The sequence below is a fragment of the Anguilla rostrata genome, chromosome 9 (assembly GCF_018555375.3).
Source record: "Anguilla rostrata isolate EN2019 chromosome 9, ASM1855537v3, whole genome shotgun sequence".
NCBI lineage: Eukaryota > Metazoa > Chordata > Actinopteri > Anguilliformes > Anguillidae > Anguilla > Anguilla rostrata.
Window position 1 is genome coordinate 31,694,387 of NC_057941.1, and position 17,500 is coordinate 31,711,886.

Genomic DNA, 17,500 nt, shown 5'->3' on the forward strand with positions numbered 1-17,500 from the left:
CCCCTGTTCTGTGGCAGACTCCCTCCCCTGAATCACAGACACATTCAATCTGGGGCCACAGTCTGCCCCGATTTCATTTGGCCATTAAAAGCCTATTTAGCTTTGTGCTGTTGCTCTCTCTGTGTCTACACTTTTGCCATTGCAGACTGCGTCCGGGCAGGGAGCCCGTGTGGCAAAGCATCTTTCAAGTGCAAAGGAAGAACATAAATCATCACATTCTGAACTAAACTTTTTCCCAAACTGTCAGGCCACTCCCACTGTCTAATCTCCCAGTATCTAACTAGCCCACACAAAGATTAAATAATGTGTTATGAGACCAGGGGAAAACGTACTGCATGTGCTGCTCTGGATAAGGGCATGTGGTGCAAGGTAAATATTAATAAATAATGCAAATATGGGGGCAACTGAGCTGCCATAGATTCACCAGCTGAAGAAAAACAGGATATATGCCCATGAACAGCTATGAATCCATTAAAACTGATATGGTAAAGTGTGAACATACACACATGCCCGTGCATGCACACACACATACGCACACACACACACACACAGAGTAAGAATGTGTACATTCAAATATATATGTGAATGTTAAGCTGTGTATTTTACTGGGGTTCTCGGTGAACTTGAATATTTGTGTTAAAAAGATAAGCTGCATAAATGCATCATTCACCATGTGCTAGATAAGGATGCTCAATATATGGCAATAAATGGAATGCAAGTATATAAAGATTAAATTGAGAGTAAAGCAATCAATCAATAAATAAACAAATATATAAGTAAATAAAGAAATAAATAAATCAGTCGGATGTGGCATAAAAAGGTATGCATTGACAGCACAAACTGAATCTTGATACAATGATATAAATAGTGATATAAATACACATTTGAACCATCACAGTTCACGCAGAGAAATGCGCAGCATTCCAGTGCCTGATCTGCCAGCCACGGACAGTCAGACACACCCAGAGGAGCATCAGACAGACTGCGATTTCGCGGACTGAGGCAGAATTAGATTTTAGTCCTGGCGGCAGCCTGAGGTGTCAGACGTGAGAAGCACCGGCATCACCTGTCCTGTCAGGGCCGGGCTGGGCTTAATTTGGCCCAGGCTGGCTCCGTCGCTTCAGCTCTGCGGTAAGACGCAAGCGCGTTCGGAGCGATGGAAACGGCCCTCCGGCACACGCTGTCCGTTTTTCGCCCGGAAGCTAATTAGCCCCGCAACCGCAGGGCGCTTTACCCCGTGTCGTCTTCGGAGCGATGAAACTGCTCTTATTTAATTGTTTGTGTCGTCGTTTCGGAGCTTTAAACGCGATGTGGATGACGCTCCCGCACGGCACGCAATAAGGAGAAATGGGATTTCCTGTCAATGGGGTCGGGGTGTTCGGCTAATTGGCACACTTGTTAATTAAGCAAAAAGAATGAAAACGGGTTGAGGGCAATGATCAGTTTATAGGTAAATCGTCCTCTAAGACGCGTGCATTCTGAATGCTAACATTTTGAGGATCTGCGCGTGTGTGCCTGAGTGCCACGCGCTCAAGCACACAGATGCATACACACTCGCAGCACACAGGGATGAGAATGCAAGCATGCGTATGAACACGCGTGAGTCTGTGTGTGCTGTTCGCTTGCCGGCACGTGCCTATTTATACATTTAATTTGCGAGTGTGTGAATTTACATGCGCCTGTGAATTTGCATGCGCCTGTTAATCTGCATGCGCCTGCGAATCTGCATGCGCCTGTGCAATTGCATGCGCCTGTGAATCTACATGCGTGTGACGAGCCCCGTGGCGCCGATCTGATCTGCACGTGACGCGCACGTCACTCAGACGCTCTGCCTGTCGGGCCCGATTGCGCCCGTTCCACTGTGTCATGCCTCTTTTCCTGCCGTCACCCCCCCTGCTGTCACTGCCACCCCCCCTGCCCTGCCCTGCCCTCCCCACAAAACCTCCAGCCACCCCCCACCCCCCCACCGGCCTGATTTCAGAACAGGAGGAGTGCGTGGGAGGCGCTGGGCCGGGGGAGCAGGAGGAGAAGCGGGCTTCACGAACCTCACAATGGCCAGAGCGTCCCATGGCTCTCAGCCGCTCCCTCAGACGGACCTTCTTTCGTGTCTTTACCCTCATTTTCCTCCTGATTTATAAAGCATGTGTTTGCGCTTTCTCCCGCGCCCCCCTCCATCTGTTTCCCTTTCTGTGTCTCGGTCTGCTCGGCGGGACGCCAGACGAGCCCGTCCTGACGCTTCGCGCCCGGCTCGCTCGCTCGTGCGGGCAGACGGCGGGCGGCGCGATCGAACGGGGAGCGGCGGCCGCGGCGCTCTCCCGCCAAGCGCACGGCGCACAGCTGTTACTCCAGCGGAGTGTGGCGCACGCGCAGCCCGGCGTGTGGAAACAGCAGGAGGCTGCTGGAAGGAGGGTGGGGGTGGGGGGTGGGGGGGACCGCTGGGGTAGAACCCAATCACGGGCCAGATGGCGCGGACAACTTCCTGCGGTCTGGACGCCTCGCGCGGGACGACGCGCCGTGATGCAGACCCGTATGGCAGACCCCGCCCCCGCCCCACCGGCCCCCCCCATCTGCATCAGCAGCCTCACCCTCACCCTCGCACCGGAGTGAGATCGGCAGCCGCACGCCGGCTCATAAAGCACGGCTGTGAACCGGCTCCCTGTGCTCGCCTCCCACACACGTGACATTCCTGCATCCACCTGAGATTCCCATTCACACCCACTCTCTCTCTCTGTTTCCATCTCTCTCATCTCTCTCTCTGTCTCTCTCCATCTATCCTCTCTCTCTCTCTGTTTCCATCTCTCTCTCTCTGTTTCCATCTCTCTCATCTCTCTCTCTGTCTCTCTCCATCTATCCTCTCTCTTTCTCTGTCTCTCCCTCACCCTCTTCTTTCCCTTTCTCTCCATCTCTCATCTCTCTTTCTGTCTCTCTCCATCTATCCTCTCTCTTTCTCTGTCTCTCTCTCACCCTCTTCTCTCTGTCTCTCTCTCCCTCATTCTCTCTCTCCATCTCTTTCATCTCTCTCTCTCTCCCCACTTTCACCGTGATCTTCTCATTACATCCCTCTCCGGTGCCACTCACGCAATCCCCCCCTCCAAAAAAAAACTAACATGCCACACAAGTGAGCAGGGGCTTCTCCAGTTCTGGCAGGTCCCAGATGGCAGACTGTGACAAGGCAGTCTGGAGATGGGGGAGTGGCGGGGGGGGGGGTGACAGGGCGGACGTGGACGGGGGGGACACCTGCCAGTCAGGCACAGGATCACAGCTGTCAGGCTCGCATGTGCCCTGGCGGTCACCTGCCACGTCTTTTAGCAGCGGCGGTCCAGGACCGAGGCCGGCCAGTGACCCTGAGGGCCTGCAGGTTTGAATCCCAGCTGGCGCTCGGAACGGCTTTGCCCTTCGGCAAGGTCCTCCGCCTGATCTGCTCTGCAACACGAGCAAGAGAGAGAGAAAGAGAGAGAGAGAGAGAGAGAGAGAGAGAGAGAGAGAGAGAGAGGGAGGGAGAGGGAGAAAGGGAGAGCGAGAGAGAGAGGGGGAGGGACAGAGAGAGAGAGAGAAAGAGAGAGAGAGTGTGTGTGAGAGAGGGAGGGGAAAAAACCCTACTCGATGGAAATGTACAGTGCTAAAATGGGTCAGGAATTACTGGGATAAATTATTCTGTCACTTTCTTTTCCTTTTTTCAAGCGACTTTTTTTCTGGTGCCCTTACCCTAGCAGATTAATAAAGCTGCAAGCTTACATCATATGCTTGCCTCACCACCTACGTAACCCACATGTTTTAGACTGCTTCCCAGGCAACTTGCTGCTGTCCTGAAGCAACGTGTGGTGTAATGCATTTCACTCTGAAACTTTATAGTGCCAGTATACATTCCTCTGCATAAACAAACAAACGTAAAATGTTAACTGTGAGTCGCTCCGGAGTCTGCTAAGCAACCAAAAAATACATCATAATAAAACTTAATGGTTCATACTGAGCAAAACTTGAAAAGAAGGCCTTTATTATCCTGAAAAAGGCCTCTGTTCTGCAGTTTAAGGACATGAGCCAATGTACTGTATACTTTATTAACATGGAGAACAAACATTTCCTCTGTACGGATGAACTAGTGCTGGTAAACAGCTTTTTTTTATACTGCAGAACTTAATGAAAGCCACTGAAATATCTCTTTGAAGTCATACTGCTGTTTCCTTCTCTTTGCTAATCGCATTTGGGTAAATGCTCTCCGTAACAGTTAAATGCTTCAGTTTCATCACAGCTGCAAAGGTCAATTCAATTCCCTGCCATAATCAACTTAAAATGAAAAGTTCAAAAATCTCATTGCACAAACACAAACCTGGCCGTCTAAAAAACACAGGTTAAGATGTGCCGTTATGCAATATAAAGCAACCTAACAGAGACAGGATGCTTATATGCTTAATTCTGCGAGCAGGAAAATCAAGGCATTGGTCCTGACTCACATTTCGGCCTCCCCAGCTCACAGCCAGAGCACACAGTGAGAGAATAATAATGTTGGGCCATATGTACTCCTAAAGGCCTCTGGTTTCTGGAAGCTAGCATGTCTCTGAAGAGTCATTTTTGAATCTGGGTTCCAGTAAGAGATGTTAACTGGTGAGAGAAAAAACCTTTGGGCCTGATCATATGGCTAGTATGGAAACACGGTTTTTCTGGGTGGACTTTTTAAAAAACACTACAAGATCCTTTGGAATGCAGAATTTGTGTACCATTGCTAGTCCGCCATGACCCACCACAACCACTGCCAAGAATGAAGGTATCATCTACTATTAAGTAACATCATATTACATATAATCTTGGTTAAAAACTCTTCTGCAAAAGGTTCACAAAAGGTTCATAAAATTTGTTTGTAAAATGTTAAACCCCAATGAAAAACACAACAAATGGATTTTATTCTTTTAGTTTAGTGCAGTTTTTCCAAATTTTCAATTCTTAGAACACTCCAAGATTTTGAAAGCAGGAAAACGTACATCAAACTACAGGTTGGTCAGCCAGTTAATCTTGGGGATGATAAATTGACAGATTACTAATCAAAAGAAAGCGATAAATGGAAAATGTTTTATATGTGCCTGTGTGAAAACTGATTGCAATGGTTAAAACAATGTCAAAAGGGCAGCAAGGCTGGTAGCTTGGCACTGCTGGATGTTTTCCCCTGTGTCCAGCTAAATTTCCTCCAAGGCAGCCCTCTGCAGCCAGGTACTGCTGCCCAGCTCCTAGAAGATAGCTCAGCTGGGCAGTTCTTTCAACACAAGAAAGCTCCAGCACTCACACAGAAACAATTTCAGCACCGGACAGCGGCAGCATGTGCCGAGAACTGGAAAAAACTGTTTCAGCACCTGGACAGCTCCGCATAGTGTCGGCATCCATGAACGTCTGAGCAACTCAGTACTGAATTAAATTCATTTAATTTTGTTGCTCGCGGCACAACAGAATCACCCCAACAGCCTTGCAGATCAGGAACCCCATTCCCTAAACCGACACAACACTCCTCTACCAGCCTCAAAGCGCCACTCTAGACATGTCAACACACATTAACCCTACAAGCAGGGGACAAGGTCAGAGCCAGAGAACCACAGGGGGGGACAGGACATGACGCAGGGGGGAATCTCGTGTTAAAGAACATGGCTCCTGAGGAGAGAATCTGCAGAGAAGACTTGCAGGGCGGCATTTCAGAGCAAAAGTCTACCAGCGGCTAATGTTCCAAAACTCTGCAGGCTAAAAGAAAAAGAAATAGACAAAGTACAAATGAAGCAACACCAAGATTTCAGAAGAAATTCACCCCTGCCATTTATCAACTGGATTCCATTTGGTTTAGTGAGATAAACCAAAATAATGTTCTGCGAGTAAAAAAAGGTCCTCACTTTACATGTAGCTCAATAAACACTGAGAGATTAAAAAATGTTTTATGTTTTTCCAACACCCTTTTATTAAAAGAGTGCATACTCCTTGGGTGATGCCACCCTTTTCTTATTACCGGTTCTGTATACTTCACCTGCACCACAAAATAATTCCACCTGGCCTTTTCTGGCATCTTATTAAGCAAGATACTGCTGTGCTGAAGGAACTGTTCACAGAGTTACTTTTTATCAGTGACAACACAGTAGGAAATTGGCTTTGGGAGACTTGGAAAATGCAGTTTCACAGGTAAGGTTATTTTTATTTTTATTTTTGGAATGGAAAGAGCGACACATTGCGTTTAACTCCCGCGAGGTCTTTCCCTCGTCATCGGCGCGCCCTGCGAGCGTAACCCCCGGCAGCAGAAACCCAGAAGCATTCTGGGAAAGCGTGTGGTGGCGGTGGAGAAAATGACAGTTATTCTCTGGCCCCTTTTCAACTTTCCCCTGCTCTGCACCCTTCCGTACCGAGGCACCGCGGTGTCAGGGGAGAGAATGAGAGGTGCTGGCAAACTGTCACGCTCTGCACTATGACCGACGTCCAGGTTTTATGGAGACATATGAACAGCCAATGGCGACAGTCAGTGATACTCCCCTCACAGCCTCTCCTCCTCTCTCTCTCCTTTCTTTTCTGGGAGGAAGGGGGGAAGCTCTCACACCGCACATGCTTTAGTTGGAAAGGGTCTTATCACTGGTTTCCTTATGTTATTATTGTGAGCCATTGTTTTTTTTACACTTGCCGTTCCCCCCTGCCTTGCAGAAAACTGAAAACGTTTCCGCGATTAATAACTCCTGCCTGGCCTGGATTCAATCCACATTCTCATCAACTCTGCATGACAAATAAATTCCAGCACTGACTTTTTTTTCCAATGTAAACACAATTTCATTTCAATAATTTGCTGATTGCCGTGTTTATGGAAAGTACAATGGCTTATGATTGCATTTCATTTTGAGTCAAGGCTGAGGGTAAAAATGGTCTAAATCCAGGAATCTGTGCTTTTCATATGGAATTATGAAGAGAGAAATGCTGCCAAAACACAATCCATACATGAAGTAGCCATACAGTTTTGTTTATCCCATTTATTATTCATGTACAAATATTTTAGCACAATAAAATCACACTGCATACGGAAATGTTTTATACGGGAATGCTAATAAACAGCCAAAAGTCAATGCTCTCTGGCTCTTTGACTACTTTTAATGACATTCTCTAGCCTGCATACTGTTGCTTTTGATTGGACAATGGAAAATTTCATCAAATCACAAAGTGAGAAGACACTATTGGAATGCATTGTGTTAGCCAGCTTAATCCTAACCTTTGAAAATAGAACTCCTCTGCTCATATAATGTAAGATGACTGATTAGCTGTAAAGTTAATAATTGCTGACAGGGTGGAATTTATGTGCAAAGGAGAGAAGTTTGCATTGAAAACTGCAATTAAACACTTTTGATTCTGAGAATTCTCCAGAGAAATACGGAAGCATTTTAGAAAAGTCATCCTCTGACCAATGTAGCATGCTTGGGAAAAAATATTAACACAGTCAGACTGGCTGAAAAAAGTATACATTTGTGTCCTATTTTCAGGGAAACAATTGTGTCATTGGTGTATATTATTAAAGCAAACATCACATTCTTAAGAGATGAGACAGTGGCTAAGCAACTGGTACACTGTACTTGAACTATTTACCATAAATAGTATCTCAACAAAAACCCATTTTCAACAAAAAAAGGCAAGTCATGCACACAAAGCACTGTTTACAAGCCATTAATGAAAACTTGCAAAGTCTAGGCCTGCCATTAAAAGTATTAATATCAAAAGGCAACAAACACTATTGGCTGTCTTAGCTCAAGCTGTATTCCAAAGCAATGCAACCCAATGTTTCGTAAATTATTTCATGTAACTTGGCCCTGTATTTTTTCATCTTACCATCGGAGGCATAAATTAAATATTAAATAGTATGAAATATTGAATGCCATTTTCCTCATGCCTTCTGTTAAATTACACCTAAAATGGTGTCACGTTCAAATGAATAAGTCACTGTGCAACCTGGATCATAGTTTTCATATTTAAAAAACTTTATTGTGTACCCCAACCCCCGCCCCACTGTTGATGTGATTCCAGCTTTATGAAGCAAGGAACACTCTGGATTCTGAAGTGCATAAATACAATATAAATTCCTAAACAAAAATCAGCCAAAACAACTAAGTCCAATGTAATGTGTTTGCCAGGAAGACTGTGATGGTGATTATTTCCCTTTCATGGTTAAAATCTGAATAAATCATATCTTTTGTCACAGGCATATCCTTCCATAGGTTTTACATTTGTATTAAAACCCTCTCTCTCTCTCTCTCTCTCTCAGCGAGCTTGTCCCTGCAAAACGCCAGCTGTCATTCTGACAGCAGCGGACACACCGCGCGTGACACCTGGCTCCTCGTCATCGCAGCGGCCCACCTCGCTGTCACTGTGACACACTCGGGAGACGACGCTGTCACCTGCCAGCCTCTCTGGCAGGCCGGCTTGGGAAGCAGGGGCGCAGGAGAGTAAGGTGCAAGGGCAGCAGGAGCGTCGGCAACGGCACGATGGAAGCAATATCAAGGTGGCCATTAAACGAGGGAGAGCAGGAAGAGAAAGAAAAGCAAAGGCAACAACGAGTTCTTGTGAAATCTTCCAAGCAGGGAAAACACGCTAAGCTTTCCCTCCACCAGCTACTGTGAGTCCAACATAAACCAGACCAGCCATCAATTCACTTCAGTTCCATTCAATAAATCTTTACTGTCTCTGACAGGCAATGTATTTCGCAGCCTGATTATAAATCACGCCACACAAGCAGCAGAAAGTACCTAGAAACACACTAAAGCACAGTAAACAGATTAAAGACGTTAAAGTGAACACATACATGTGCTTCCATGTAATACGACAATAGGAATAACACGGTATATTTGTATATCGATATTTCATTTTTCCATGAATTCAATAAGCAATGAATGAATGAGGTAAATGGAAATATATGTCCTAGAAGAAAGAAGACACCCAATTTTTGGGTTTTTTTTTTTGACTGAGGAAGTCAGTCCTACCCTGTTCATTAAACAGTGTCTTTTGCCCTGGGAAAAGTGTGCACCAGCATTCCTTATTTTGGGCCAGTCCACGTGAAGTCGACTCATATTCACACAGAGGATCAAACTAACATAACTGCTCATTGTAGGACTCAAAGATTTGGCAATAATGGAAGAGGCAGCACTTGTTCTCCAGGTCTCACGTTTTGAATACAGTAATACAGTACCTGAGCATTCTTGCCACTTCTGTTGGACAGTGGACAGTGACACATTCTCAGATTTTTATTCACTTTGGCACGAACAATATTCTGTACAGTAACATGCTCTGGTCCCTGCTCAATTTGTGAGTATTTAGCCTTTTGAAGTGACAAAGCCTCAAAAGGCTAAATACTGTGGCACTTGCTGAATTAAGTAATGACCACACGGCACCTTACCCTCAAAATACAGATTCATGCAGTAGCAATGACTCATATTTCTTTAGGGAACAGAAATTACAATAATAGGAATAAGAGAAACGATGCCAGCTTCTACCCCAGAAAGTGACAATAGTACTGACGAGGAAATCTTTCTAATTAGTTCTGTCAAAATCATCCACCTGCCTTCCTGACCTTATACCCGCAAAGGTACTGTCCCCTGTTCCTAGAAAACTGATTCTGGATATTAAAAATTCCTCACTATCATCAGGCTATTTCCCCACTCTGTAAATATTGCATAAATCAAGCCAGTGAAACTACATTTGGATCCTACTGAGATCCAACTGGCCTGTTTAATTATAGACCAGGGCTGCCCAATTATGCTCCTGGAGATCTACTGTCCTGCAGGTTTTCATTTCATCCATAATTTGGCACACCTGATTTTACTAATTAGTAGCTCAATTAAATCTCTAGTTGTTGAATGAGGTGTGGCTTGTTAGGGTTGGAGTGAAAACCTACAGGACGGTAGATCTCCAGGAAGAAGATTGGGCAGCCCAGTTATAGACCTATTTCAAACCTCTAATTTCTGTCAAAGTACCTTGACAAATGACTGTTCTGAAGGTTAATATTGTGAATGCGATGTTCAGTCTGGGTTCAGAAAACAGAGTGGTACTGATTCTGGCCATGGTATAGTAGTGATTTGCCTCTCCTCAGACTGTGGTTGCCTGTCCATTCTCACCCTTACCGGGCTTAAGTATAGTATAGACCACCATATTCTCTTTCGCAGGGTAGAAAAATATTGGTCTCACCGGGCGAGCTCTTTTGTGAGTTAAAGCCTATCTTTCCGATGGTTATCAGTTTATCTGGGTAAATAATGAGTTGTCTGAATGCTCAAGGGTAAGCTATGCTAATTACTACTGCAGAGCACATGACTGCACACACACACACAACTTTATATATATCGGGTAAAGCAAGCACGGTTGCCCAGCTCGCCAAACTAGAGGCTGGTATTAAAGATATTCAAGGCCAGGCTGACACACAAACACCGCTTACTGAATTCAGATAAGACTGAGATATGAGCAGCAAGCCCCCAAGTCTTTGACTTTTTGACTTAAAATAAATTCTTACATTTTATTTAAATTTAGATGGCTTCGCTGTGACTGCTAATCTGGTTGTTAAAAACCTCGGCATGACTATTGACTCAGATCTCTCTTTCAGGCCCTCATTAATAATGTCACAAGAGTGCCCTTTTTGAATAAATCTGAATAGAGGAGGACATTGTCCCTGCATGATACCAGAAAAATTTGTTCATTCATTCATTCTTTTTAAACTTCTCGGTCAGTTCTGCTGTAATGCTTTGTAATATGGCCTTGAAAAGTCCCTAATTGGTACAGTGTGCTGGGTATTTGAAAGTTCCAAGAATGACTAAAATTACTGTGTGAGGTAAGTCATCTCCTACATCAAGGCTGCACAAACTTTTTCAGCTTTTTCAGCAATGACCAAAATATACTGTATCAATCCATGCTTTTCATGACCAAAACTGATGTCATTTTCATTCATAATATTGACAATTAATTTCAAAACAGAATTGTTTTCTATTTAGCATTTATTTGTACATAGAATAACATTCATGCATACGAACACCTTTTTCCATACAGGCCTAATTGCATTTAGATATTGCTTTAAGCTACACAATACCACAACCAAATAGATATCCCCCATGACCTAAGTTTGGCTGGCCGACCCATAGCACCCTTGGCCTAGACAAGAACTGGCTAGCCTAGCAAGAGCATCAAGGACAATTATTGTACTAGTAATTGCAGGACAATTATTGTATTGTAAGCAGTTTGGCAGAGTGCAATAGGAATTATATGAATTGCCTCTCTCCATTGAAAATGACTTCAAGCAAGAGTCCCTCTTGCTGTTTGGTGAAAACCCAGGGCAACTCATAATGATTTCACGACCCAATTGATCTCCCCCGTGACCTAAACTTAGGCCGTGACCTACAGTTTGTGCACTGTGGTCCTACATAGTCCCTGTCTTATGTGCCTTCCCATGTCTGTGCTTCAGACGTAGGCTCAAAGCTAACGTCTTTAGAAAGACCCATAGTTTAAACTGTGTGGGAAGGCTACGTCACCACCATGCTGTAGAGCTGTCTGGTGCGTGGAGCTGATGGACCTGCCGCCCTGTCACTGGCTGTGAAGACTGGTTTACCGTTCTGTGCTGTGCTGTGTTGTGTTGCTGCCAGTCCAGGATCACTCGCATGGGCATGAGTACTGTACACCCACTTTCTTCCAATCCTTTAGGTATAATGCTGTCGCGTGGCACCCTGCGGCTTTTCCATATTACACTCGTGCCATTGCCTCTACATGTGCCATGCTTGCATCATACTTATCGAATTCCAAACACATTGGCATTTTGGTTCTTTTCCCTGGAGCTTCTGCCCCCCCCCCCCAACCCCCTCCCCAACCCCACCCCCCACCCTGAATTCACAGATCATTCCAGGCCTGATTCTCTCCTAGTTCAAGCCCATGTCATGACACAACCCGCAGGCCTATATGCATCGACTTGCCCTCCTGATCTGCATATTACAAACATTTTTTTGCTTGGGCTGTCTATTCTACCAGATAGCTCACCACCTCAGGCTACAATCTGCCCAACCATTTAGTCTATTTGCTCTGATAGATTCCCCATTACCTACCTATTATTATGTAGCCTGTCTATATCTAATTACACCAGGACAGCCAGTGGAGGATGGGTTCCCCTCTATATCTGGGTTCGTCTTGAGATTTCTTCTCGTTGGGAAGTTTTTACCTTCCTTGCTGGATTTTTGGGCATTCTGGCTCGCTGTTTCCTATTCTTTTTTTTCTTATGTTCTGTAGAGCATCCATGTGACGTTGTATCATTAAGAAGTGCTACACAAATAAAATTGAATTGGACTGAATGACATAGAGAAAATCAGCTATTGTTTAATTCACAAGGTTTTCAGGGGGTTTTCAGGGGGTTTTCAGGAAGCTATACCACACTAGCTTTCTGCTCCAAAGCAAAATGAGCCCCAGAACCACAGAGCCAGAATCACTGCAGAGCCCTGAAGGCTATTACTCACAACACTCATTAGGAATGAATGTGGAAGGGAAAATACCAGTGCGCCATAATGCTCTGAGTTAAAAACCAATTGATTGATCCAACAGTGAACCAGCAATTCAATGACCCCAAGCAAGCTGCAGAATCAACAACACAGAAATGGTGAAGAGACCGCATAACTGTTTCACAGTGGCCTTCTCAGCCTGGTTTATTATGTGTGGTTTGAATGAAAGGAGGGTAGTCCACAAGCACAGACCAAATGATTTGAACTGCCTTGAAATACTCAGTATAGAGGAAAGGATGATACGATTAGGTGTTTTGAAACCTCAAGGTCAGTTATATTTCTTCAGTTGTCATGCAACTGAGCACAGGTGGATTTGAAATCAATGAAGGTGGACCTCGTTAACATATTTAGTGTGATCGGTCAAGACAAATCAAATACACTTGGCCCAGTTTAGGCTGTCAGTAGAAGTCATCGCCAGGAAGCGTAGGTCTGAGACCCTTAGCAACGGAAACAAAGAGCCAAAAGCATAGATTACCATTGCAGACATATAGGGGGAATTAGACACAGTGAAGAGTTGTTGTGTTGTGAGTTTCAATACAAATCGTATAGCGATAGGAATGCACCTTTTTTATATGAGTCCAAGTGATGGTACAGTACCAGTGCCTGTCGATGTCCAGTCGCTGCGACAGCAGTTAAGTAAACATGAGATAAATGTTGATTAATAATGTGTTCTGCACAAAAAAAATCAGGGACTTGCTGACATGTCAATCCGCTTTGCATTTCAGCCAGTCCGTGACATCATACAGCACGCTGAACAACATCTGCATTGAAGGTCTAGTTTACCGTGAATTCCCCTCTGAGTCTCCGTCCCCCTGTGTGCCTTAAAACTTAACAGTGCGCAGATTACAGTTATGCACAGTGTGCGGTGCGCATGTGTTGGCCATTCAAACGGCCTGCGGTTTAGCGGGGGATGGCGTCTGAATGAAAGAGCTGTTCGCAGGCGATCACAGGTCATGCAGTCTATGCCACCAGGACTTGGAAGCCAGTTGGGTCTCCGGGGGTTATTGTGCTATCCTAACAACCTGTGTAATTTGTCATTCATTACAAACAGCTGTGCCATTCTAAGGCAGGTCAATATTTACAAGGCAGGTAATAGGTGCTCTGGGGACCACTTAAACTGCCAAAATGCCTTGGATGCTGAGCTCCCTGAGCCCTTACAACTGCACAGGAACCGGAAAGGGCAGCTTTGTTTGGTAACTGTTCACCAACCCCACCCACACACACACCCACACACACACACACACACACACAACCACCACACATCCACACACACACATCCCACACCACACACACACACATCACACACATCCACACACACAACACACACACACATCCACACACACACACCACACACACACCACACACACACATCCCACAAACACCCACACACAATCCACCACACACACACACATCCACACACACACACACACACACACACACACACACACACACACACACACACATCCACACACACACACACACACTTCATTACTAATTTGACTGAGCTCCATGTTTAAATTAACTACACATCAGCGATATAAAATCACCCTGCATACTGTTATGTAAACGTGGGGGCAAGTGAAAGTAAGGAATATTAGAAATAACTATAAAACATATTATTATTATCAGATATTTGGGAGTAGAGTTAAGCAGAGGACAATAAATGGCCTTGCAGTAAATGTGTACACTACCATTACAGAGGGTGTGTTGGCAGCCATATTGATTTCTGATGCAAACACATGAACCTCACACACGGTCAGACCACTGGAGCCAAGATAAAAAAGGAAGCGGAGGAAAGGACTTCCTTTATTTTGTGCTCAGCCAGAATCAATCCCTGTTCCTGTATCACCAGCAACAGGCATAACAGCTGTTTTTAGCACCTCAGATTGATCACAATTGGAATTCCATTTTAAAAAATGCTAAAAGATGCAACTGAAATTTCAAATTCTTTATTAACCACAGCCCTTCAATGTCTATAATCCACACGCGCATGCTGTTTCCTATTAAAAGGCTTGTATCTTCAGTAGCTTAGAGTAAACATCAACATGTTATGCAATGATGCTTACTTAGATAGGATTAATAAGCTTCTTCTTGGTTGTAGGTGTCCACCAGTGCACCACTGTTTTAACAGTCCTGCTGGCTTAGCTGTTTTAGCAGACACCGGGTTCTCTATTTAGGTAATGTTTTGTAATCAGCTGTTCTGCCGATAATGGGCTGATTACCCTGGCATAGCAGTCTCCTGTGTCCCAGGTTTGGGCCTCCGTGTTCTTTATCGACCAGGGGAACGGCTGGCGGACGAGGCTCTGCTGTGTTACCTCGGCAACGACGAGATGGCGCAGGCCACTTAGACACGTCCATTATTCAGCCTGCTGATGACGAGCAAGTGAACAGACTCGTTTTAAAATCCTGTATCACCCGTCGCTTCCAGTTACCAGAACAGACACCTGACCTGGGTCAAATACGTATTTGTTTTGGATTCAAATACTTTTCTGTGCTCTGTTGATCTTGCCTGGTGTAATTGAGCCTGCCAATGTGACCAGAAGGTAGGGTTAGCACTTTTTGAGAGTATTTCATTGGTTCCAGTACACCAGACAAGATCAGTAAAGCATAGAAAAGTATTTGAATCCAAAACAAATATGTATTTGACCCAGGTCTGACAGACACACGTGTGTCACAAACCCCTCGTGGGGGTACTGCCCGGCAGTGGACTTCGAAAAGGAGTGAATCTAAGGCTCCTTTTCAAACTCCTCATCCCTACTCCCTACTCCCTACTACCACCCCCCCCCCCACCACCACCAAAACCACCACCACCACCCACAGCTCTTCACAACAACCAGTCAATTCCATTATGCAATTAACTGCTCGATTAACTCATATTCCAGAGCATTATGCTAGGTGACCTCTGAAACATGTTGAGAAGCATGCTGAGGTAGCCAGCTCTGTATCTTAATGCAAGAATTTGCTTGCGAAAAAAAAAAACTGTTATTAATTCTACTTGGCAGACACCTCTCTTCTACAGGCCAGATTCTGCCATTTCCATTGATGAAGCTGGATCGTTACTTAAGCAGTACAAGCTTCAGGCTTCATACAGGCATAATGACAATGGGTCCAGGTTCAGGATTTGAACCTGCAAACAGCTGGTTATCAACTGAGACCCAGAAATGCTATGCCACGCTATCCAGGACAACAGGCTTTCTGATAAGCATAGCTTGTCGTACTCATTGACATCGCATGGCACAGCAAAGGAAATGGGATGTGTGCAGGTTTCAATCCTAACCTGGATCCCCAATCATTTATCATTTTTTAATCATTCCCCTTAGCTGATTTGTCACACAATCCTGTGTTCCCCACCCGATTCACCAGGGGGTGTATATCTGAAACAGCAGTTCTCAGTTTGTGGGTTAAATTCATGTCAGCAAAACAATTTTAAACATGAATTAATTAATTAATATATAAATAAATAAACAAATAACCCCTTTGTCACATTACCACAACCAAAATAATTGTTTTACAAAACTAACAATATCTCAGTCACTCAAACCCTACATGCCAGCCAGATCCCTCCGTTCTGCTACCTCAGGACGCCTAGCACCTCCCCCTCTTCGCACCTGCACTTCCAGAACACGTCTCCTGTCTGTTCTGGCCCCACGATGGTGGAATGACCTCCCTGTGGAGGTCAGAACAGCTGAGACTGTGACCCATTTCAAACGACGACTGAAGACCCACCTCTTCAGGCTGCACCTCTCCCCATCCCTCCCTTCCCCCCCGTAAATGACTAAACTTAGGGGTGTAACTAGGCAGCTGTTTAATAGGTGACTTAGTTGATGTGCCAGTCTTAACGACTACTTGTATTTTATTTATTTTATTTTTCCAAGATTGCGTTTTTGCGTCTCGTTGTTAGTGTTAATCAGTTTAACCACCAGGGTCCAAGTTGAACTATGCGGTTGTTCCTGTACTTGGACCGTATCTCTCTAGGGGTTTCGTCATACTTGTTCCTGGTTATGGTTATACACTTTGTTGTACGTCGCTCTGGATAAGAGTGTCTGCCAAATGCCTGTAATGTAATGTAATGTAATGGATAGAACAATATAATTATCTATCAATTTGATTAGACTGTTCACCTTAATATCAATAATATTTACCAGTTTACAGTGCCAGCACTCTCAGAGTGGGGATTTCACGAATGACAAAACTGGCAAACAACAGTGCATTTTAATAAGTTAACAGGAGGAATACCAGATCCATTTTCACAGTATTCCGTGCCACTGAAAGCTTTAGGGCAGTGGTTCTCAAACTCGGTCCCGGGGTACCACTGTGTACGCTGGTTTTCATTCCAACTACAAATGCAATCCCAGAATTTTAACAAGCTGTTCATTTTTCTTAATTAGGTGCATTTCTTGTTTAGAAGGATGATTTACCCTCGTAAGCCACATTATTTTTAAATTGCTATTCACACCACGTTAACATTGTGCTTATTGGACTATATTGCAAACAATAACATAAAAAGAGGCAACTAAATTTTTTAACTGATCAAATTAAAGACTGAAGTGAATCAATAGGCTCCTAATTAGGTCGCTTGAACTCACATGTTCACTTGTCGAACTCAAGTTCTTTCATAATTTTGCCTTAAACTTATTAACATAATGCAGGTTTGGCTTGGTATCACTTTCCATGTCTTTGAATTCTTCGTTACCAGCCAAATGGTTAGTTTAAGTGGCCATGTGTCCTCCCTTTCACCAATTAGGAGCCTACTGATTCACCAGTCTTTCATTTTTTCTGTTAAAATGTTTTACCTCTGTTTATGTTAATAGTTTGCAATATAGCACAATGTGACTATGAGACTTCTGTTCTTCATGGCATGTACAGCTATTCCTGACACAATGTGGGTTAAGAGGGTAAATAATTATTCTAAACGTGAAAAGCAAAATTAGCATAATCATAAGAAAAGGATAGTTAAGAACATTTCAACCGCATGTTAAAATTCT

At 44.4% G+C, this 17,500-nt stretch overlaps 1 long non-coding RNA gene across 1 annotated transcript in view; it reads right to left on the bottom strand.

Annotated features, from left to right (window-relative positions):
- LOC135263564 (uncharacterized) overlaps positions 1–17,500 on the bottom strand; it is a 20,744-nt gene that overhangs the window by 1,206 nt on the left and 2,038 nt on the right. Inside the window, exon 2 of the long non-coding RNA XR_010332492.1 lies at positions 3,294–3,423. This is a non-coding gene — a long non-coding RNA (uncharacterized LOC135263564). The remainder of the gene's footprint in view (positions 1–3,293; positions 3,424–17,500) is intronic.